Source organism: Cupressus sempervirens, chromosome 11 (assembly GCF_028749045.1).
Source record: "Cupressus sempervirens isolate cs-2001-9-10 chromosome 11, ASM2874904v1, whole genome shotgun sequence".
Taxonomy (NCBI): domain Eukaryota; kingdom Viridiplantae; phylum Streptophyta; class Pinopsida; order Cupressales; family Cupressaceae; genus Cupressus; species Cupressus sempervirens.
In genome coordinates, this window is record NC_143128.1 from 186,255,138 (window position 1) to 186,281,333 (window position 26,196).

General features: G+C 35.0%; 1 protein-coding gene across 4 annotated transcripts in view; it reads left to right on the forward strand.

Annotated features, from left to right (window-relative positions):
- The window catches only part of LOC149528817 (TAF RNA polymerase I subunit A), a 206,966-nt gene that overhangs the window by 84,820 nt on the left and 95,950 nt on the right, over positions 1 to 26,196 (forward strand). The gene's annotated exons all lie outside the window — the stretch shown is intronic.

A 26,196-nucleotide genomic window follows, 5' to 3' on the forward strand; every position in this document is an offset into this window, starting at 1 on the left:
TGAGGCACTACACACCATCTTCATCAACAAAACATGCATCCATAGAACCATTAAATGGAAAAAAATTACAAACATTAAATATGGGTGAGATTGCTAAACCCTTTGGTAGATCAATCTCATAGGCATTTTGCCCATACTTATGCAATATATTACAAGGACCACACTTCTTTATGGAAAGCTTGGTTGGTTGGCCTTTTGGAAGCCTTTCATTCTTTAGGGAAGCCATTACCATATCTTCTACCTTAAATTGAACATCCTTCTTCTATTCATCCACTTTAGTCTTGTATTTCTACACATTTTTTAGCAAAATGTTTAAGACATGATCATGCACATCTTTATGGCCATTGCAAAGTCTTCTCCTTGTGGACTCCTTTTGTTCATTCCTTGAGGATCTCTCAATTCTATGATACCCCTTGGTGTTGGCCATAAATAATTTCAAAAGGGCCCTTTCCTGTGCTCTTATTCACAGAATCATTATAGGCATACTCTGCTTGACTAAGGACCATGTCCCAACACTGCCCATGTTGTTGTGTGAGACACCTTAACAAGTTTGCTAATGATCTATTCACTACCTCGGTTTGACCATCAGGTTGAGGGTGATAGGCTGAAGTATAGGACAAACTAGCCCCCAATTTCTTCCAAATTGTACACCAAAAATACCTTAGAAACTTTGAGTCCCTATTGTTGCAATGTTCAAAGGTAGCCCAAGCCCATGTTTTTTAACAACTTATTTGAAGAAAACAACTTCAATGTAGGATGCATCATGGGTATACCTATAAGGAATGAAGTGTCCCATTTCAGTAAACTTGTCCACAACCAGGAAAATATTGCCATTTTCCATTGAAGTCTTAAGTAAACCTATCCATAATTCATTCTTATGTGCTCCCATGGGGTATTAGGGATAGGAAGGGGTTGATACAATCATATATTGGTAGAAGTTCCTTTAGCCCTTTGATAGATCCTACACTCTACAAATTTCTTGACATCAGTTTGTAACCTTGGCAAAAAATAGAACCTTTTGACTTGTTCTAGGGTCTTATCCAACCCAAAGTGACCCCCACTATTATGCTTTTCATTGATGATGTTTGTTGTGACTGTCTGTCATAACACTACCCATTTCGTGGGATCCCGACATATATTTGGTAGTTTCTTGTTTGATATTGGATAATGAATGAGTTTTTGGCCTATTCGACTATGGATTCCTTTCTAGTATGAATCGTGTTTTATTGCATAGAATGGATAGTCAAACATTTTGAATCCCCCACCTTCGGATTTCTTCTTTCCGATATTACATGAAGCAACAGGCTAGCAATGTGACCCATCATGGAAACCCTTGACATGCATGGAGCGCAAGTCAGTAGATGGGATGGATTGGTCAAATAGGAAAAATCCATGACCCCTTCCAAATTGCTCTCTCCCCAAACCTTGGAGCGGCTTTTTGTTGTGGTCATGGAATTGTTTGTTGTGGATGAGAATCCTTGACCTCCTTGAAATTGCGCTCTTCGCCAAAGTTGGAGCGCATATTTACACCTATCATGGATTCCTCCAAAGGATGTGAATCCTACACTACTAAAAAACCTCGCTCTCCACCATTCACAGAGTGCACTTTGGACATAGTGGAGGAAATTCTTTTTTTTTGACATGGATAAAATTCGTGAGAGCTTTGAAAATCCTACTCTCCGCACATTATGGAGTACAATTTTGGTAAGGTTGTGGATTTTGTCCTATGGAATGGAATCCTGGACAAACTCAAATCCCCGTCAAGTCCCCTTTGCAATGCACGAGTTTTGTCCTTTCTGTGGAATTTTGTCATGTCCCCTAATTATGGTAATAAAGGTGAATGAAATAAAATAGTTTAATTATTTTAAATAAATAAATATATTAAATTATTAGAGTAAATGACTATATATAAACATATTATAATGATGAATAAATATAATTATAAAAATACATTTAATAATATAATAAATTATTAAAGAATAAAATAATATATGTTATAATATAATATATCTTATGATATTAATTAATATAATTAAAATAAATATATAATTTACATAATTATATTATTATTAAAATAATATAATTATTATTATGAAAGGATGTGACTCTTTGAAATACACATTTATATAGAATGTCAAACAATGAAAAGGAAATCATACAAATATTACTGAACTTATACAAATTAAAAGGTAAATAAATAATGTCCCGAAGTGGGATATTATCTTGTCTTCCCGTGGAAACTATTTAGAAAAGAACCACAAAAGATTTTATAGAAGATATTTGTTTTAAAAATAAATTTCGAAGAAAGATTTGATGTTAGATAAGATTATGCATTCAAATTATTGAAGAAAATAAAAGTTCAATATTACATAATCACTGGACTTTGAAGTGCATGCGTGAAGAGCATCAAAAGACCTTTATGGGTTTATCATGTGATTTATTATTATTTCAGTGTCCTCATATAACTGTTAACCAATATTTGGGGCTCGTTTTTGCTAAATGGATGTTTAATACTTCCAATGTTTGGAGCTCGCCTTCGCTAAATAGGTGTTCAATACTTCATGGAGTGTGGGACAAGCGATTATAAGGGTCCATCGATATTTCAATTAAACATTGCCAACACTAACATATATAGTGAAGTGATTTTTATTATATTCATCAGGCTATTGAATGAAAGCATACTGTAATTGTGGCTCGAAAGAAGACTATAGTAGTGTGAGCTAAATAATTGTTTCAAATATTCATGTGGATTGGTGTAATGTTTGAGGCGATCATGTTCCCAAAGTAAATTGCAACATTATTGAATAGTGGAAAGAGTCAAGCTCACATTAAAAGCTAGGTTATTTGAAGTATTTTAGTTGTTTGAAGGTGCAAAAAGGAGGATGGGAAATCCAGTTAAAAAGTGAAAAAAAAAGAGAGGAAAGGAACATATACGGTGGACAAGTACAATCTCTGCACACCAAAGGAAGCGTGGAGTAAGGAAGTCGGTCTAAAGAAGTATATGTTGTGCAAAAAGGATCTGCTCAACATCGTCCCCACCGCAACCGTACAAACCTCCAACATTAGGTAAGTAGGTGAGTAATTTTAGCTATTACGAGTTTATGAATTCTGATTTGGTTTTGAATTTTTTAATTTTTTTTAATGATAGGAAATGATGACAAGATATAGCTAAGTAGAAATATTAGTAAGTGAAATAATTTTTTTTTTTAAGGATAATTAAATAAGAGGAAATAAATGTTTGATAAGTAATTAATAATCAATATTTAAGTGTGGGGTGATTATGACTATGGTTTAGTAACTAAAACAGGAGGAAATGAAAGTAAAATTATTGTGAGATAAGAAAATAATGAAGTAAAATATTAAATATCTATCTGTTTATTTAATATTAATTCTTGATTATCTTAAATACAATGATCCAAGATAAAATGAAAATGCATGTTGTTGAGGAAAGGATTAGGTAGGTAAGAGGGTAGGGCTGTTCCCTAAGGCAAGAGAGGGATGTATTCCACTCTTTGGTTTAGGCTTATTGAGCTATGGGACCCCACTACAATACCCGAGTACTCTAGTAAGGCAATGATTCTAAAATGATCCCAAGATTATGTTAATCAGTAAGAAATTAGGTGGGTAAGAGGGTAGGGCTGAGTCCTAAGGCAAGAGGGGTATATACCAACTCTTGGGTTTTTAGGTTTATTGAGCTATGGACCCCACCATGATGTTTCAAGGATTGTGGTTTGGTATAGCATATAGGCATGGTGAGGAATGGAAGGTATCCATTTGAAAGGCGAGGACCAAGGTCTTGTCAAGTCTTTAATGTGATTTCGTTGTCCAATCCCTGATGACCTAGCCTATACATACAATGTAATCAATAGGATATGAATATATACATATATGAAAAATTATTTTGATTAAATAATGCAATGATTGATTCCTTGGAAAAATAGGACAATATTATATGCCCTGACAAGTAGGGACATTACAGTGGAGCTATTTTTCCTAATTTAAACTATTAGTTTCTTTGAAAGTTTATTCATGTGTACTAACTTGTATTCTTTTGGTGCAAGATTTTGGATAAAAGTACAATGACAAATCATATTTTTCTTAGAATAATCTTATTAGATTATAGGATGATATTTTCAATGTGTATACATCGTGTATGCTTTGTGTCTTCATGCATTAATGTCTTCTTCGTGTATGCTTCGTGTCTGCAAGTACTCGTATATTTACTTCATGCATTATGACATTAACAACATGCATACCTTATGTATTCTTTCATCCTTGTGTATAACTTGTATATTGTCTTCACAAGAAAGGTTTAGTGTAAATGGTCATTGCTTGAGGACAAGCCATTTAAGGAAGGGTGGACTGTCATGTCCCCTAATTATGGTAATATAGGTGAATGAAATAAAATAGTTTAATTATTTTAAATAAATAAATATATTAAATTATTAGAGTAAATAACTATATATAAACATATTATAATGATGAACAAATATAATTATAAAAATACATTTAATAATATAATAAATTATTAAAGAATAAAATAACATATTTATTAATATAATATATCTTATGATATTAATTAATATAGCTAATATAAATATATAATTAATATAATATAATTATTATTATGAAAGGACGTGACTCTTTAAAATACACATTTATATAGAATATCAAACAATGAAAAGGAAATCATACAAATATTATCGAACTTATACAAATTAAAAGGTAAACAAATAATGTCCCAGAGCGGGATATTACAAATTTTCTACTTTTGGATGAGAATCCATGATTCCTCTAAACCCCCACTGTCCCATAATGTTGGACCACATTTCTACCAAATTTTCCCAAGAATTGGAAATTTGAAATTTAAAAAGAAAAATCTGAGAAATTTCGGAAGGTTGAAATTTTTTAAAATTTGGAACATCTGATTTTTAATTGTTTATGGAAGTTTGGGGGGAATCTTAGGCGGTAAAAAGGGAAAGCATTGAAAAAATCCAAACTATCGTGAAAATTGAAAATCCATGGAAATTTGGAAAATTTGAAAATCTAGGAGAATTTAGAAATTATCGAAAACCCATTGAAAATTTGGAAAAAATTGGAAAATTTTAAAACTTGAAACATTCTTAAAGTTGTGAAAATCATGGAATCCAAATGAGATTTTTTTGGAAAAGTTAGAAAACTTGAAAATTTGAAAAAAAGGGAAATTCAAAAAATTTGAAAATTCAGAATTGTGGAGAAATCACAAAATTGAAGAATTTGGAAAGAAATCCATCGAAATCGAAAAACGCAAAAAGTTGGAAAATTCCTCAAGGATGGAAAAGTTGGAGGATTTATAAACGTTTTTTCAAACTGGTCCTTTGTGTGAATCATTTTGGATTTACATGAAAACATTAAATCCTAATTCTTATAAATATTTGTTTTGATTATTTTAATTTTTTTTGAAAATAATCCAAAAGAAATATTGGACAAAAAGTTGAAGGAAAATCTGATTTTTACATTAAAACATGAATATTAATTAAATATTTATTTTAATTGATATATTATTAATTAATTTTGAAAAAATCAAAAAGTTGGATAAATGAGGACTTAGCTTCATCCTGAAGTTAGAAGCATGAAAATGACAACTTTTTGAAAAATGAGGGAAAAAGTGACAAGTGGCACAGAATTGGTAATCTTGGTGGCCAAGTAAAGTAGCTGCCTAATTTTAGCTTACAACTTTAATGGCAAGTTTTTAGGGGGACGACTTATATAATCAACCCATTCATTCATTCCTTCTCACACAAATTTGAAGAGCAAATGGGGAAAATAAGCAAAATATTGAGAGTTTGTGAGAAAAATTTTTGAAGAATTTTTTGAGATTGTTGAGGAGAGAAAAGGAAGTTTCTTGGAAAGAGGATTATGAACTTCATCAGAAATGAATATGTTCAATGAGTTGGAAAAGTTTAAACATTTCTTGAGAAAATCTTGGAAAGTGAATTCCAAGGAGAAGAATTTGGAAATCTTGACAAAGCTCCAAAATCTTGTCTTTTAGGGAAATTGTATCTGTTTTTTATGTTTTTCCTCATATTCTTATATATGAACATTTTTTGTTTTGCAGGAAGGAAGAATGGCAGAACCCCGAGGAACAAGAAAAACACGAGGGCAGTTGATAAAGAATGAAAGGAGAGGATTCTACCCAAAATCTAAAATCATGTCAAAGTGGACAGAAATTGGAGATACAAGCCTCAGCGGCCTTGATTTGAAATAGTTTAATATGAGAATGTTTGGATACAATGACCATCATCCTACAAACCTAGCTACTAGAATTGTGAGGAGCGGAATTGTTGCTGCAGCTGGTTTCCCTCCTTCCTTTTAGCATCCGGAGTTGATCGTAGAATGCACCAAAGACTATAGTCCTAGGTAGAGAACCATAGGGGATTCTAAATGAAATATTCTTGCAGATTTTTCTTCGGCATCCATTTCCGAAGCATTTGGGATTCCTTCTCACTCGAGGATGGTCACGGAAACACAGGAGCATGCATTTAGAATCTACACCTCTCTTTTGATGCACTCTTTCCCCAGCTCTTTTGGCGCACTCTTTACCCCCATAGTTCCCCTCCACTCTCCACCCTCGACTTCTGCTTTCTTACCTTGCACACCATGGCTCTTTATGACATTCTTGGGCAGCCTTCTATCCACCCCTCTTCGCCTCCTTTCGCCTGCCTTTTCACCCCTTCCCACATTTATGAGGCCATTAGATCCATGAAGTGTAGTAGAGCTGTTGGTGAGGAGGGTTTCTAGGTTGAGCTTTTCAAGTTCAGTGCTTCGGTTCTGGGCCCCTATCTCTTTATTCTTGTCAATAGAGTGATTCACACAGGGTTTCCGACCTCTTGGTCCAAGCATTTGATTTATCCTATTCATAAGACCGACCCTATCTTTGATTCGGGGAACTACAGAACCATCATGATTGGGCACACGTTTGCCAAACATTATGTGACAACCCTTAATGCTATGCTATCTATAGAGCTTGATAGGAAAGGTTTCTAGGGCTAGAGGGCAGGTTGGTTTTCGGGTAGATTATCAGACTATGGATCACCTATTATTGAGGAGGCCAGACATAGATCGGAGAAGGTCTACTATTGCTTTGTTGATTATCCCAAAGCTTTTGATTCTGTTCCTGGGGTGGCTTTGTTTGAGAGACTTAGGGAGGTTGGTATTTCTAAGATGTTGCGTACCGCTATTATGAGACTTTATGAGACTGTGGTTCGTAGATTCAGGACTCTTGAGGGATTCTTAGATCCAATCCATAGCACCATTGGGGTTAAGTAGGGATGCCCTCTCTCCCCTACTTTATTCGGGTTATATATTGATGAGCTTGAGGATTTCCTCCTGAAGTCTTCGCTCCTTGGAGATGGACGTTATCTTCATCAGGTTCTGATCTCCATTCTTTTTTGCGGATGATGTGGTTCTCCTTGCTTCCTCTCCAGACAGATTGCAAAGACTTCTTGATGGCTTGGCTTCCTTTTATGATCAACGATAGCTTGTGGTTAACCTGGGTAAGACTTGGTTCATGATCTTTAGTTGTTTAAAGACTTCTCATTTTCACTTCATTTTTCAAGGTTAGGAGATTGAGATCACTTGATCCTACACATATTTGGGGGTTATGTTTTCCAGTCCACGTTTCAATATGAGACCAGCTATTCAGCCCAGAGTTAATAAGGGTATGGGTTCTCTTGCTTTGCTTGAGAAATAGTGTTTCAAACATCACTTCTAGGATACCTTGTCCAAGTTATCTCTCTTGGACTCTCTTGTGCGGCCGACTGTTCTTTATGGGTCTGTGGTTTGGGGTTCTTTATGGGTCTGTGGTTTGGGGCCCTTCTCTTCTTAGCTCTGATTGGGCCTCGATAGAGTGGGTTCAAAGTTTGTTCTTAAGGCGCATCATTAGATGTCATAGGTTCACTCCTCATAGTGTCATTTTTGTTGAGTTCAGCGTTCATCCTTTGAGTCTTGAGACCATTTTTTATTTAGTTTGGTTCCCCCATTGCCTTTGTGGTTTTGTGGATAATGCCGGTGATCGTGACCAATACTCCTATTTAGCTTATTGTTCGTTTGTTTCTACTGCGAGTGTTGAGTCAATAGTTGACGAATTCCTATTTAGCTCATAAGTGACAACTTGAATGAATAGTTGACGAATTTAGAGCACACAAGGAAATTTACATGAGCTCTTACACTATTTACATGCTGGCATGGAGGATGAATTATGATGGATTATGATGCAAAGCACCGATTGGAAGTGGAACCCAACACCTAAGCATTCATAAATGCTACCTATAGTTGCATTTATATTCAAAAGATGATTACATAAGGGTTAATGATGACTTTGCCATGCGCATAGTGAGAACATTGCAAAAGAGACTACATATGTGATTGTCAGTTGGTCGAAGATTATGGCATCTCGTTCATCTAGTTTCCTACCTTTTCATATATCCGAGTTTAAGGATTTTCGTTAGAGCCATGCAAGCTTCCTAGGTACCCAATGGATAAGATGGTCTTGTTAGAGCTTACTCGACAACTTACAACCTATGACAAGATCCAGAAAGGGAAGAAGAAGTTGGGATTGCAGTTCCCAATTTCCATAGAAGGAAAAATAGAGGTATGCCCATGTCTGCAGGCTGTAGAGAGATCATCAAATGATCTCCACTCTTCCGTCTTCTGCTTTATCCGAAAAGGCCCAAATTTGATTCCTACAACAAGATCACATTAGTAGCAGGATCAAATTACCTACATAAAGTTCACCTCAAGGATTTTTGGGCAAATGTTGCGGATGAAAATGAGATTAGAAAGAGGATGTATTTTAGATTACCTTTGAACATTATCAGAGCATGCAACATATTTCAGGTCCTTGATCAAATGGAGGAATATCCAGATGTGATGCGAAAAGGATTCAATCTAGAAATAATAGTTCAGGCATATGACTGGAAATGAAAAGTGGTCATAGATCTAAATGTTCTTTCAAAGCCAATCTTGGATTTTACAAAATGGTGGATTGATTGTAAGCTTGAAAAGTTATTTGCTCTAGCCAATGGATTCACATATAGGTTACTTGGTCAGCGACCACTCAGGGATGAAAGATCTGGACAAAGATCTGAAGGGACTGTTGAAGAAAGAGGAATTCCATTAGAGGATGTAGGAACCAAGACAAAGAAAGAGGTATCTCGAGAGAAGCATCCTAGGAGTGAGAAAGTCATCCAAGAGCCTCAAATTAAGAAGCAAAAACATGGAAGTGTTATTGTGATCATCTGGTCCACCTGTTGTAATCGAGGACCTATATAAAGGCCTCACTTCTCATTTGTAAAGGAGGATTTTCTGAAATTAATGCTATGAGCCACTAAGATAATAGAGTTTTCATTGAAACTTGGTGAATACTTGATGTGTCTTGGTGTTTGCTTGTTCTCTCGAATTCCCTCATTTAGATTAAGTTAGTTTAGTTAAAATGTTGTGATTGCAATGGAGAATATGATGGTGTATTGATGAATTCCTTTGGTTCATACTTTTGACGTTTAGTGATCCTTAATCGTTGTGTAAAGTTAGCCTGAACTGATTTCATGCATATGTTTAACTTTGATCATTCATTTACATTGTTCTTTATGATGGTGTATGTGGTGGTATGAAAATATTTGGCGTAACCCTTGAAGATTGCACTAGTTCATGTGTAGTTGTAGTATAACTTGGCAAAGCGGAGTTTGGTAAATTGAGGAAATTGTCCACCAAAGTACCATTTATTGTCATCACTACCCTTAGGATTAGAATAGAATTCTTGAACCTTATCTTATTTTGTTTCTGCATGTTTTGTGCAAATCCAAAAAAAATAACTTGATTGTAAAACCTTTCAATATCTCCCACATCTAGTATGGCTTGAAATGAATTTGAGTAAACACACGTAAGGCCCCTTGTGATCATCAGCAAATCACACCAACCACCAAACTTATCTATTGTCAAGACCTGACATTAAAGGAACCTTGAAGTCATCGTATGATCTTCTAGCAATCTTAGCATACACGAGACTTTATTCAAGAGAGGATAAGATACTTCGGTATTTTGTTCTACTGTTTGGTGGGTCATAAAACACGCATCAACAATGTTCTCTCTCATGGAACATCTCAAAACACAAAGTTGATTCTATTTAAATAGTGAAACATTTTGCAATGAGTATATAGGATAATCAACATTATAGGTGTCTCCAAGCTTAGAACATGTATCATAGACCTTCTTGAAATGAGGGTCATCCTTGTAAAGGTCCTTTAGGGACTCCACACCCATGTTATACAATTGAACTTCATGAATAGTTAATACCCTTCACTAAGTGCATCTATTACTTGGTTTGCCTTTCGCTTCTTATGTTTAATTTTAATTGTGTAGGCTTGTAACCACTCCACCCCTGTCCATTCAAAAAGCTAAGAGCATGGTTGTTAGTAAAAACAACAAATTCCCTAGGTAGCAAGTAATGCCTTCATTTCTAAAGGGCCTACTCCATAACATACAATTCTAAATCATATATGGAATATCTCCTTTTTGTATCATTAAGCCTCTCAAAAAAGTAAGCCACCGCTTTGCCCTTCGACTTAGGACTGCACCAATTTCAACATTACTAGCATCATGTTCAAGAGTTAAAGGCTTGTTGAAATTAGGCAAAACTAATATGGGAAATTGAATCACCTCATTCTTGAGTGTATTTAAAACTTTTATTATCTTCATCAGACCACATAAACTTTTCTTTATTATTCCCCATAATGGTGTCTAATATCAAAGCACAAATATGACTGTTTTCTTCACAAATTTCCTATAAAAGGTAGCTAACCCATGCAAACTCCTTACATCACCTAGATTCTTTGGTGGAGGCAAATTCAAGATTGCTTCTAACTCGGAAAGATCCATTTTGAGGCTGCCTTAGAGATCACAAACGCCAAATACATGAACCCTTCTTTCATGAAATCACACTTGTCTAGGTAAATTATCAACTTCTCTTCATGGATTCTTTTTAAAACTAGATCCAAATGCTTGATGTGCTCCTCCTTTGTTCTGCTAAACATAAGAATGTCATCAAGTTAAATAACTACAAATTTTCCAATGAATTCCACTAATTCCTCATTCATCAAAGTACATGAAGCTACTAGGTGCATTGCTCCAACTAAATAGCATAACAAGCCACTCACAAAGTCATTCATTTGTTTTGAAGATAGTTTTCCATTCACCCCTTGCCTTATCATGATCTGATCATAAGAAGACCTCAAGTCCATCTTGGAATAATAACATGCTTCTCCCAAATAATCTAATAGGTCATTAATTCTGGGCATGGGAAACCTATACTTGATTGTAACTTTGTTAATGGCCCTAGAGTCATAGCATAACCTTCATTTACCATCCTTCTTAGGGGTTAGTATTGTAGGGACAACATAAAGGCTCAAGCTCTTCCTTCTCAATTCCTTGTCCAATTAATCCTACACTTGTTTGGTTATTTCTCCATTTTGAGCAAGTGTTATCTTGTAGACCAACTTATTAGGTAGGGTTGCTCAAGGGATAAAGTCTATCTGATGATTAATATCCCTCTCAGTTGGTAAGATGTTTAGTAACTTCTCTTCTACCATCGCCTTATGCTTCTCTAACAAGTCTTTGACTTCCTTAGCTATATCTTTTCTCTTTTGATCCTTATCAGTTTGGTCTTTGGGTTTCAACATCAAATAATACCCTTAGTTCTAATACTTCTTCAAAATGTCCATCAACCCCTTGCCATCTATGAACATTGTGGATGACCACGTTTGTTTATCATATTCTTGATCAGGGAGGGGGCTCTAACTAATATCTTTTCCCATTCTCAGTGATTACATAAGTGTTTTGTTTCCCACTATGTTGTGCATCTACATCATATCTCACACAAGACATTGTCCTTATATTCCCCAATTTTAAAATCTACCCAAGCCTGCTCCTCTACCATGTAACTTTAAGCCTGGCCCTTGAAAGTGAAGGGCCTATGCCTACCTAGATGGATATTAATGAGGTTAAGCTCTTGGTGGACTTAGTAAAAGAAAGGAATGTTAAGGATAACACCCTTGTGATTAAGGAGCAGAATTTGAACAAGGAGAAGCAGAAGGATAATACTGCTCAGGAGGGTTTAAACAAAGAAAATTAGTTAAAGCTGGATGGTACCCAGGATGTGACTATTAATTCGAAGAAAAGGTGTGATGATGAGGCCAATGAAGAAGATAACAACACAGTGAAGCTGTCTTTCCACCATAAGGCAAAATTGAGAGTTAATGCCTCTCTCCAGGTTGATTCTTGGCTCTATAATGAAATCAGTGTACTCAAGAAAAAAATGGGAGAGCTCCAGAATGAATTGGATGAAGAAAAAACAAAGAGAATCCCACTGGAGAATCAAGTGGGTAATATACCTGAAAAGTTAAAGGCCTACAAAATGGAATCACGCCAATTGGTTAGGGATAGCGGTCAAAGGATGGATAGGGTAACCTTGAGTTTGTGTGCTACTGCTGTAAGCATCATTAAAAGAAGTAACGAGGAAATTATTTCCCCTGTTGAGTTAAGCTATTTGGTGGCCCTAGTTAGAGAACTAGGCAAAGTACGAAGAAAGCTTCATTGCTGCTCTGGGTTCGACTATGGAGGATATCCTTCAAGGTACTGTGATGGCTGGTAAGGATTTAGCTAAGGTGATCAAAGAGTTAGTTTAGTTGCGGGCTTTGGTTGCTGGTTGGGTTGCTAGTCTTGGTTTTCCTGTTTTTGTTTCGTCTCCAACTTTTGTTTTTTTGATACTCTATTAGGTTCTAGGTCCTTGTAAAACTTGGTTTTGAACTTTGCTCGTTAATTTGTAGTTTCCTGGTCCTTGAAAAACCTGATTTTTTGATGTGTTGGTGAACTTTAGGTTCCAAGTCCTTGTAAAACTTGGGGAACTTTATCATATATCTTTTTTGCTTAGTTGTAAAGGGTTTCAGGTCCCCTCAAAACCTGTTTTTACCTTAATCTAAAACTTTAAGCCTTGTTTAGCTAGGAAATCTTACGTGGATTAGTGTTTGGTAATTTTCTCAAATATGTTTTTCTACTATTATGTGGAAACAACATTTTTAATGGATCCAGAGTCAATAATTACCTTACACATCTTGCTATAGGCCTTGCATTTGGCCTTGAACAATGTCTTCCTCTGAGGGTGTTCATCTCCTTTTAGTTCTTTCAACATGATCCTCCTAAGCATTAGGTTCTCTCTATGCAAGTTAGGTTTAGTCCTTGTGGGTGAATTGATGCTTTAGGCATCTACATCTTGTATCAATTGATTCCTCCTATCTCCTCCACGGGAAGTAGAATCCATTTCTGGACACTTGCTCATAGTATGCCCCACTTGATTGCAACTATAGCATCTTCCTACAAAAAACTCCTGAACCCCTTCCTTGTCCTCTACTTCTACGTCTAAAAGGTCTCCTTCCTCTCAAGTTTGTCCTCATGTTTGTCACCCCACTTTGTTCTTGGTAATTTGTTCTAGGATTAGGTCCTTTATCTTGGATTCTTCCACCAAAGTTCCCTCTCCATCTATTATTTCTTGCTCCTCTACCTATTCCATTCCGATCACTCCTCCTTTTGTGTTTTTCCTTAGCCATTGTGGCTAATTACAAGCATTTATCCACTGTTTGGGTATCTCCATACTTATACTGAATGACAAACCTTAACCCATTTCGATACTGGGTTACTTTCTCCTGCTAATCCTCATGGCATTTCGCTCTTATGCTCAATTTGTGGAACTCTTTAGTATAAGTTGCCACATCCATAGGTTATGATATCTTTTTATTGTTTACATCTCATAGTTTGCATGCATGAACTTACACTTAAGTAAGCTTACCATCATGCTCCATTTTGGTAATCACAGTGTTACCTTGCATTTCTTTATCAGTGTATAAACAATTCCACCATATGAAAAGAGAAATTTTCAGCTTGGTCTTAGAAACTTGACCTTGTGTTCTTCCACTCATTGATAATCAAAGTAATTCTCCATGGTCTCTATCCAAGTTAACCAACTCACCACCATTGAACTTCCCACCAAAAGTAGGAACTTCCATCTTTGGTTCTGCACCTTCCCTATGGGCATCCTTAATGGCTTTTACAAATGCTCTATGATCTATGGGCATCTTTAAATTTGTCCGTCTTCTTTCCACATCATCTTCAGACTCATCTCTTGAGACATCATTTTCATAGGTGTTATGTCCCCTCTCTAAGAACCCTGATTATGATACCCTCTTTTATGGTGCAGGGGCACCTAGGTAGGGCTCATGGAAGCCCTAGGGTGCCTAAGTTGTTTTGGCTTGTAGTGGTACTAGCCACACCACTAGAGTAATAAAGGGACTAGCTTGGTCCTAAGTTGAGGTGTGTTAAACATAGGATGCCTTATTAGGCCTTAGTTACTCTTAGTTGCAAGTATGCCCATTTTAGGTGATATAGGGTATTTGTGTGATTTTTGGGGAAGAATGGCCAAACAAGGGATTTAAGGTCCTTTTAAAATGTTTTGAGGCCTTATTAGGCTTTTGGTAAAGTTTGGTGGCCTTTGGGACAAGTTTGAGTGCAAAATTCAAAAAGATGTAAAAGTTGCTCAAAAGTTGTACAACATTGACAACTTTTTGTTACATAGGAGCAACTTCGTATTTTTGGTTTCATAACTGTCTGAAAAACTGTTGATATTAGACCTTAGTCAACTATTTAAGGCCATACTCGACTTGTTGATGGGGTTGGCTTAATTGCAAAGGTGTGTGTACGGACTATAACAAAGCAACAACAATGATAGTTCTTGTTTTCTGAAGATTTTGGCATTTTAATGGATTGAAATTAGGAATGTAGTGTTTGGAAGTGTTAGGGTAATTCATCTTAAGATTCTATGTGGTATTAGATTGCAATTTTGTGGGTTTCTAGTCAGTTGTAAAAAATATTTTGTTTTTTGCCTATCTGCTGTCCTGAATCAAGCAATTGGCAAAGATGGTGTCATAGATCCTCTTCCCACCATGGAATTTGCACGGGCTCTTGGGAATAGGGAGATGACTCCATGTACATTTTGTACAGTGAAGGAGGGGCCCTGGAAAGCAAGGGAGGCATTTTTAAGGTGATGCTCTAGGCGAGCCAAAGTTGCATGGCTAGGGATCACAGTGGATTGCTGGAGTGATAAGGAGGATTGAAGGCATAGCTAGCTTCAATCAAAGCTCGGAGGAAGGTAGAAGCATGAGCGAAGAAGCCCCAAAACCAATGGGAAGTATTAATGAAAATTTTTAGGAGGGGGAAGTGAAGTTTTGCTAGATAGGCTTGAAAAGCCTTAAACCCTTGTTTTTGGGCACATTTGTAGGCCATACTATACGGACAGTTTAGGGGCCATAGACCTAGGAAATCCTTTAGGTCTTTGAAAAGGGTGGTTGGATCGGTAATTAGTTACCCTTCTTGTTAAGGGCTTTTTCAAGTTATTCAAGATTTTCATTAAGTGTAGGGCTGATTGCTTGTAGCCCTATTTAGGAAGCATCTATTGTGTTTTTGGGAACTTGATTAGGGTTTTAATCTCAAAAGTGGTTTTAGGTCTTTGAAAGGATTCAAATGACCTTCTGAAGGTCTATGTCTATTGGAGGGATGCGTGCTGATCCATTGGAGGCAGGATGTGGAATTGGTGAAGAGGAAGCATTGAGGGCTAGTATAAGCCTAGGAAGCAATGGATGGAGTTGTAGTTCATTTCAATTGATGTTCACTAGTTGAAGGAGGTAGGATCTCATAGTTAAGATCCTAAGGAGAATAGGGTAGTGAATAACCCTACTAGGTCAGAAGAAAGATAGACCTAAGGAGGCCCTAGAGTGAGTTGGGGTAAGACTTGTTACATCGTTTTAAAAATTTATATAATGACAAAAATAAATAAATGATATGACCATAATATAAATAAATATTATTATTATTTGAATACATATTATGGTAGAAAATAATAAGGTATAAGATAGATATATTATTTTAATATAAATTAAATACTATAATAATAGTATTATCCTAATGTAATAATTAATAATTAATATTATTTCCTAATAGTAATAATATACCACTATATAAAGGGCATGCAATCAATTATATAAACAACTACAATAGAATACTATAATTAATACAACAATATCATCAATATTAAACATAATCGTATATTTTACATACCTAATACGATGGTTTATAATTTGGAAGGGGTATGTCTTTTCATCATCAAAAGGTGAAATCCTCCTATTTAATAAGTATAAGAGGAAGGGCCAAATCATTCATTATAGGATTATCAGACAATTAAATACTTCCAATCTTCATCAATTATCATTGACATATCATTCCCAAATGTAACAGTTAAACCAAGGAAGACAAAGTCAACAAGAGAGAACAAAAGTGGGCATCACTAACAACTGCAAACAAAAATGATAATAAGGTGGAATCTCTTACTAAGGAATCATTCTTTATTGATTAGGGGGTTGTGATCTAGTCTTTTGGGTATGCATATCACCAAGGATCATGTGGATGGTATAAATGTTTGGCAACCGAACTTGCCTTACAGACTTCAATCCCTATTGACTTAAAGTACTACCTAATGAATTATGTAGTCCTTAATATGCTTAGTGAGGTTTTTTAACATAACAAGCTTACAGATTTGTGTTTTGCAAGTGCCTTAATTGTCATGGTAGCTCAATATTAGGTTATATTGGAGACAAGTATGGGGCATCTTTTATAAGATAATATAAAAGGAAATAAGAGCACGAATCTTTTTGTTTGCTTTATTTTGGTGATGGATATTTATGTGTGATTTGAAATATTGATGATAATTTTTTTGATATAATCATAACAAGGAACACTCTTTTTAGGTTCGAATTCTTGTCTTCAACTAATAAAGTAAAGTAAATATTTTTGGATTGGAATCCTCGTCTCGTACCATAAAAGCAAGGAACACTCATTTTGGGTCGGAATCCTCGTGTCCTACTAGTTCATTACTCTAGCCAAAAGCTTCTCTCTAGTATCACCCTTTGCAAGGTTTTCACCTCTTGGTAGACTATCGTTTTAGCAAATTTATCATCTCTTTTTTCTTGATGGTTGATATTATGATTCTTAAAGATTACCATTCATGACGATAACAAATAAGATATTTAATTTTCTAAATATATTTTATTATAATGTTTAAAGATCAGCAATATATCAGATAGAATATTAATACTAAAAAGGCATATATTTTAGACTTAGATTTGATGGAAGGTATCAAGTAAGATCATGATGGACCAAATAAAAATTTAAGTAATGATAAAATGTTAATAAACAAATTAATGTGTCATTATATGAGAAATAAAAAAGTTTATATTTATACTTTTCAAATTATAGTTATAATTTAATTGTTATCTTCTTTAATATGTTAAATTTTTATATAATAATAGAAATCATAATAATGCACTTTTTTAAGACTATTTATAAAGTGACATTTGCTTTTGTAATGTAGCATCGAGACTAGAATCAAAGCCTATTCGTTTTTTATTCATAGACCAATATATAAATGTTTGGGTTTTACCAACACTTCCAATTAATCTTATTCTTATTATGGTCCTTGGGAAATGAATATAAGCCAAGCAAAGTTTCAATTTCCACATTCTCTTATATTAAAGGCAGCTTTAATTAAATATTCAACACCGTTGGAAGAAAAGGTTTCAAATACATCGTTAAACAATACACCTTAATTAAAAGTATGATACCCTTGACCAAAGACAATATAGAGCCAAATTTCTCAATGTGGAGGTTTATAAGATTAAGCATACTAAGTGGATGCCTATTACAATAATAGATAGTTTCTATTATCTCCATTTAGTATCTGATGGTTATCTATTGTAATCTTCTGTAAATATTAGAATGTTTCTAATATTTAGTTTTCTGTTTCTAGAATAGAATGTTTCTATTTTTTTATGATTGTTTCTTAAGGAAACATCGTTCAATCTCTTGTATAAATTGATCTCTTGATCACTGTTAATAATAAGAAAATATTTTCCAATTACTTTGTAATATGGCATCAGAGCCAATACTCTAAATTTTCTTTTGAAAATAATTATAATTTCTTGGTTGAAATTATCTACGTTTTATTTTTGAAATTATTTACATGCATATTTGCTTCCGAACTCTCTCTATAATCCGACTAGGGTTTCTGTTCTGAGATATTTGAAACCGCCCACTTATGGTTCAGTTCTGCAACCCATTTATGTTCAGATCCATCTGTTTTTTTTGCACATCTCTGCCGTTATTTTTGTAGCCGGGCCGTTTTTGTTCAAAACCCTTATTTTCTGTATACATTCTTGGTGGGTTTTTTGAGATCTCAACTGGGTTGTCTGTTTTTTCTGGGTGCCTTGATTCTCGAGCTGGTCAATCCAAAAATGAACAACACATTCTTTCTGGGTTTTTCGAGCTCTCTTTAGGGTCACCCTTCAAATTTTTTGAGTCTCTACTTTTTGAGGGTTGCATGTACTTGGGTGTTTGTTGCATGTTGTTTGCATGTGCTGCTTTACCATGCAAAGTCTTGTGTTTTGTCTCTCTTAAAAATTCTGGTGGGTTTTCATAATTTTTTTTTCCCTCAAAAAAAATTCTGATGGGTTTTCATATTTTTTTCCCTAAAAAATAATTTCTTATGGGTTTCTATAAATTTTCCCTTAACAATTTCCGATTTTGTAATTTGTGAAGTTGTGTGGGATTCCGTTGTGGGTTTGTAATTTTTTCCTCAAAAATTATTTGTTGGGTTTTATTGTTTTTCTAAAAAAAATGAAGCTTTGTATTGTTGGGTTTGGATTGATTTTTCGCCTCAAAAATCATGTCAGGTTTTGATTGATTTTTCACCTCAAAAATCATGTTGGATTTTGATTTATTTTTCACCTCAAAAATCATGTTGGGTTTTGATTGATTTTTCACCCCAAAAATCATGTTCGGTTCTTTTGATTTTCTCCTAAAAATCATGGCTTTTTGCGGTTTGTTGTGGAGCATTATGCTCATCTGCAAAGCTTTGGAGCGTTATCGAAAGTACCATCAGCAGTCTTCTTAGTAGACATCCTCTGCTCCAAATTCAGTAGGCTCTTGGAAGAAGAACATTCAATGCAACTATTGCCACAAGTTTGGTCACATGAAGGTTGAATGTTAGAAGCGCTTAGCTGCCCTATCGAAGCAGTCTGGTTCACAGCCCACAACGAACAGTGCGAAGCACCTTGAGCAGACTGAATTTGCCTTTTACGCTTTTTGATAGTTTCATCCTTTGGATAGATTAACCATTAAGGTAGGGTATTACGATAATAGATAGTTTCTATTATCTCTGTTTAGTATCTAATGGTTATCTGTTGGAATCTTCTGTAAATATTAGAATGTTTCTAATATTTAGTTTTCTGTTTTTAGAATAGAATGTTTCTATTCTTTACGATTGTTTCTTAAGGAAACATTGTCTAGTCTCTTGTATAAATTGATCTCTTGATCACTATTCATAATAAGCAAAATATTTTCCTATTACTTCGTAATAACCCCTACATTGGAAAAATAAAGTGTTCCATTAGAACATCTATCAATGAGTACTATGATATGTTAAGGTAGGAGCGAGTTATCAAATCAACCCCAACAAAATGCTACGCATGTTCCAAGCACAACTTTTTGATAGTTTGGTGCTCTGGATAGATTAACCATTAAGACAGGGTATTATGATAATATAGAGTTTCTATTATCTCTATTTAGTATCTAATGGTTATCTATTGTAATATTCTATAAATATTAGAATGTTTCTAATATTTAGTTTTCTTTTTCTAGAATATAATGTTTTTGTTCTTTATGATTGTTTCTTAAGGAAACATCGTTTAGTCTCTTGTACAAGTTGATCTCTTGATCATTGTTAATAATAACCAAATATTTTCCAATTACTTCGTAATAACCCCTACATTGGAAAAATAAAGTGTTCCATTAGACCATGCATCAACGAGTACTATGATATGTTAAGGTAGCAGCGAGTTATCAAATCAACCCCAACAAAATGCTACGCATGTTCCAAGCACAACGTTTTCATGAACGGTATTCAATTCCTTAAACTTTAAGACAACTTTAGTAGAATATCAAAAAACACCCTCTGAAATTAGAAACTAGCTGACTAACATTAAATAGGACATCAAGAAGTGAATCTTGACTCTAGTAGGTGATCTTTATTAAACTGCTTTCAAACCTCCTCTTCTTGATTCATGTCCCATCTAGTCTCCCTAGTGCTAATAGGTTCTTTCTCTAATTTTGAAGTTCCCCTTGCCATTCCTTTTCAATATGGTGGTCTAAAATATTTTCTCCTCTTTCGGTCATTGTGTCATTCCTTCCCTTGGCACATCCTTCAAAAGTCACTTTTTAATTAATTTTTTGGATTACAATAGGATTCTTGGGCTCCCTTACCCTTCATCTTCTTTGTCCACAATTTGAATTTTCTTCCCTTTCTTCGTTCAACTTTTCTCTTAACTCTTTCTTTTGGTTTAACTCTATCTCTTCCAAGTCTTGCTGCTTTACTATCTTGGGAAGCATATTGTCAGCCCCTCTATGTTCCACTAATTCTGAGTTAAACCAAACTTCAATCTATTGGCTCTGATACCAATATGATGTAGAGGCCTAGATTGACTATTGTTTTTTCTTAAGCTCAGTACTAAACCTATGGTCCAACTCCTTAACCCTCTCTAGTATTTTTCTTAAGGACTCACCTTGGTCTCCTCTTAGACCACTTACTTAGGGAACCTTAAATCTCGCTCCAATGGAGCTACAACTTCTCACTTCAAACTTCCCTTGAGACAAAACTACTCAACCTTCAAGCCCTAGCATAACAAAATCTTTTCATCACACTCCTTGATCTCTTAGAAGTGTCCCCAATGTTCATTAGACATCTCCTTCAACATCCTGCATCAACTCTATTAGAGTTCAAAATCTTAACATAATGTTCTGGCAAATTGCCTGCTAAAATTTAAATTGTTTATTACAAACATTTTATGTTTAGGTTCTATATTGTATATAAGCATGTTTTATCCATGTTTTAATGTGAAGATTTAAAAGTTTCCTATTTTTCATATAGCTGTCCCAATTGCATTTCCTTGGTCGAAGAAAAAAATCCACCCGAAAAATTTATTCCCCATTCCGGAAACCTAGGGTAACTTAGATAATAATTAAGAAAAAACCAAGAAAACTCTTTTTGATTTGCTGATCACACTGGTTGTTTTTTATAGCTGCAAACTGGAGGGAGGCAACATGACAAAATGTGGGTGGAGATAGTCAGGAGGAATTATAAACAATCACAAGTAGTCTCAAAGTTAAGACTTTAGTGCCTCATGAAATTCTCTTAACGAAAGCCGGTATTTTCTTGTTGGAGGCTGTAGGATTAACTTGACTAATAGGTTATTTAAAGAAACTTTGAAACATGGATAACAATGGATGACCCAAAATTGTTTTGGAATAGTATTTGGACCCCAAGAAGAAAACATGGATGAAGCAAAACATAAAGTGGTTGAGGGAAACACCAAGTTACAAGATTTCTCTAGTAATAATGTGGAAATAAAAAAGTGTCAAAAATTCCTAATTGCCATGTGGACTATAACATGGATCCAAATATAATTTGTTACATTAGAGTGTTGAACACAACCGAGGAACATGGTGATATGGTGTATCTAGGGGCAGCTATCAAAGGGAAAACTATGCTGTCAGCAACACAATTGAGGGCGTGTTCTCATCATCTCAGATGCTAGACATGTAGATGGAAAAGGCCCAAAGAGGTGTGGGAAGAAACAACTTGTGGGTTTTCCAAGATGGGTGCGGGTGGCACTGATAGACACTTTGTCATGGAGTGCAAAACATATGATGAGTTCTGGGCTCAATTCAAAATCATTTCGAAGGTCAACAACATGCAAATTTATTTGGGGAGGATAAGATCAACCAAACTGTTGGTTTGACTATCAAGATTCATAGCAGGAGGTTAGACATGGAAAGGAATATGGCGTTAGCTTAAGGCCGTGATTCTGTGGTCCCTGAGAATGTTGTCTTGTGGATGTCATTAAAATCCTTCAATTCAATTCATTAAAGGAGTAGTTAACAAGATGAAGGAACTGCTAATAAAATAAATGATGAACCCCAAAAAGTTCAGGTGCATAATTTTATTTCTTTTGAAGTGTTTTTCCTTGAATCAATAGAATCTTTGAGTTAGTCTTCTGGATATTGCTAGATTGCAACCAGCTAGGTAATGACTAGGGCTGAATAAACTCTAAAGTCTATAATCAATAATAGAATCACCAACAACCCAAGATCAATCACTAGAACAATCCTCATTGCTAAGTCTCACCATTGCTACCCATAAAGAAAGAAACCATAAGAACCACACATATACTAGCAAGAAAAGAAGAATCAATATTAGCATTTAGAACTTAAGATCGACACATAGGAACACCATTTGGAGAGGCTAACACTTGCAACACCCAAATTTGGAATAGGACTACGAGGAGTAACAAATTCGTCTTGGCATATAAGAATAAAGAATCACCAACATCAATGGAAGAGGCAACACAAAAAATAGTAACAAAGGCCAAATTCTGAGAACTTGAATGAAAAAGAAAACCAAAATGAAACAAGCTAGAGTAGATGAAATCAAAGCATCGCCATCACTTCCCATGTTTTTATAAAAGTTGTTATGTTGAAGGCGTTTCATATATGAAATGGCCCAGCTGGTTTTGCTGATCAACAACTAGTGTCTTCTTATACCTGCGCAAGACGATTGGGTTTATCTAGACTGTTTGTTGCCTTTTGCGCTCGGTCACATCACTTATTAATGTAGTTCTTGGGAAAGAGTGGTAATAGAGGGGGCCAACTAGCCATGTTAAGGAGAGGTGGTAGTGGAGTAGGTGAAGATTTTCTCGGAGAATAATACAAAAAAGGGCAGTTTCATTGAAGGTGGTTTGGGAAATGGAGGGCAGTTGTATGGATGTGTGTTTGGGAAGATAGCACATGAACAATCTTGGAAAGGAATGGGGTTTTCAAAGAATGAGTAACCGTTCACAAGTGGTGACACAAATTATGTTACATAAAAGGCATTGTAGCACTAATGGAAGGGAAGGGAGAAAATCATAGAATTGGTTCAAACATCGAATCCTATTGCCTAGACATATTTCTTTATTAGATGTCCATTTTTTAAAAACACATGTTTTTGTGCCCAGTAAAAACGATTGAAGTGAGCTGCTTAAAATCATCATTGACAATGGTTGCAATAGTTGTACTCGTCCAAAACTGTAATGTCGAGGATGTTCATACTCATGTAGCAGATACTGTTCACTTGGGAGCCTGGATCACTGGAAATCAAACAATAATATCATAGAATGACACTTTTGATTGGGAATTTTTTGGACCCAACAGAATCAACAATTGGTATATTAACATCTGGTATGTCCGAATTCTAGAGAAGACCATTTTGTTGGTAGCCAATAGGAAAGCTCCTCTCAGAAACACACCAGGATTTCTAAATCTGTCTATCTTTTTTGAGTCTAGAAGGAGCTAGTCGGATGATGAAGCAGGGATTATCACTGGCAGACAACATTTATGCTACAAGGATGGGTTTGGAGGCAATGGAGAACGAGTGACAGGTGATCCTAGCTTGAGGTTCCCTAATCTAAGGCTGAGAGATGCCTACGTTGCCCTTTATGTGTGGAAGCAGGCTATAATATTAAAAATGTATAATGAAAAATATTTTTGTGATAGTTGCTATTAGAAAAGGTGAAAAATGTATATATTTTTTATATTTTTATTGTTTCAAGAATATATAAATATATATATAAAAGATTTTATAATATTTAGAAGAGATATAAGAGTTACTAAAAATTTAGGAATCAAAATTAGAGATTTTCTATTTGAAAAAAAAAAATCTTGAATAAATTTTTTAAAGATTTTTTTCTAAATAACAGAAGGATACATTTAAAAATTGATTTTATCATGATTTAAGATTGTAACAATAAAGGTTAGAATTTTAATAATTAAAAAAGAATTGTGATCTAAACTAAGGGATATTCAATATATTTTTATATTAGAATGATAAAAATGCATTCTTTGATATCTTTTCTCGTTGAACTTGGGTTATTATTTTGATTTATTCATGCAGTGAAAAAAACAATTATTTGGTAATTAAGATTGATTTAAGCTAAAGGTTTATCTTCTATGAGAAAATTGGGTTGTCTTTTGAGCTTAGATCCAATATTATTCATCGGAAATGCAAGGATACCATGTGTTTGACAGTAAACCATAAATCATTAATTTAGTTCAAAATGTAAAATTTTAAACACAAAAAACAAATGCAAACCCATGCATGTAAGCATGTTTTATATTTTCTATAATATAAATTATTATATATAAACATATTTACTATATCATATACTTAATTTTCTTATAATAAATGAACATGTTTTATTATATTCTAATTAATTATCTACAAAATAAATAATTAAGAACAAAAAAGAGAAATATTTCGTTATGTTAAATAAAACATAATTGAGTATATATTATAAATATATAATTTTGTAAATATTATTTAAGCTCATAATTTTTTATGGAGATTTAGATTAAAAGATTATTAGACACAATCAAATGTATTTGCCATTCATATTGTTCAAACTTTTGTTTAAGTTATTTATGGATCCTTATAAATGGATGTATAAGTTGATTTGAAACTGTAAGATTCCCCTCATAAACTGACAAAAGAAGGTAGAATTTGACAGGGGGAATTTTAACAAACAGTGTGCGTGCAATCTGGTATGAAGACTGTGGTGTATCAATGTCATGCACTGTACTCATTCAGCAGTAAAAAGACTGTCCTGATAAATCCCTAGTAGGAGTGGTGACCTACAGATTTTACCTTTATCTTTGACATCCCACAATACCACAGATATAGTAATGTATTAAGACATTTACACAAGGAGATTTAAACATTTTTATTATACTAATTAACATCTCAACCGCAATAATTCATCTCCCGAGTGGAATGACACAAGTATTATCAAATAATTCAAATAGTATTGACCAATGCAGTTCTGATATTAAAGACTCAGAATTTATACAACAGTAATGACAGACAATGGTGCACCTGGTGTTGCTGATAATAACCTCCTTCTCGTGCTTATACCCGGCAACTTGCACTGGATTGATGCTACCACTTCTCCTTCGATGGTGGAAGGGCAGTCGGGTTTGATTGCTGTGAAGTCTGTTCCCTCACTCATGCCACACCTTGATTAAGGTCGGGTCTCCTGCTGTTCCAGACTCCCGATAACCAGTATCTCAATACCACTGTCACACGCAATGTACCATGGTCTGTCAACTCCTTGTCGCTCCTGCTGAACACCCGTGGCATCTTGAACGGCCTGTCAATCTTTTCACATGTGCTTTCCTGCGGTGGGAATATCTGAATGCTGTTCGTCCCAACACCACGTTAGGAGACCTGCCCATGCCTGTAATCCCAGTACTGGCAACTTCTCGACTGAGGATGAACTAGCCGCTAGCTGAACCCAGTTCGATGCCTATACTGCTACCCGTAACCACAAATCACAGTCTAATACCAAGACTTACTTGAATACTGTCCACCTTACAAAAAATCCATCTTCCATATGCTACGTATCGGAATGAAGGAGCCTTTGACGAGTTGTTGGGGCTACGTCCAGCTCCTCCACTAACTTAAGGGGTTTCGTCATTAAGATAACCAGTCACATTTGAGCGACCGAGATTGTTTTCAAGAGAGATATATTTTCATGCCCAAATCCCAATGTGGCTCCTTGCTTTTATAACCTTGATGTGAGGGAAGATGTACATAACTAAGCAATGTTGGATAAAAGCTAGTTTCGTTTTTAGTCACTTAAGTTACTTTTGTCATGAAGTGACTTTAAATATCTTCTCAATGAAACCAAATAGACTCCTGTGATTGGCTGGCATCCTCAAAACAAATGCTGTTAGTCTATCCAGATGAAAAGATAGACCAACAAGGTGCCATAAGGTCTAGCACGGAGAGGGGGACATTACAGAAACTATAGTTGTTAGAATTTATTTCGAATTCCACATTTTATTATCCCATTCTACATATCTTCAGTGTACCCATTGCACACCAAGGTGCAATTACTAGTCATATTATATTGTCAC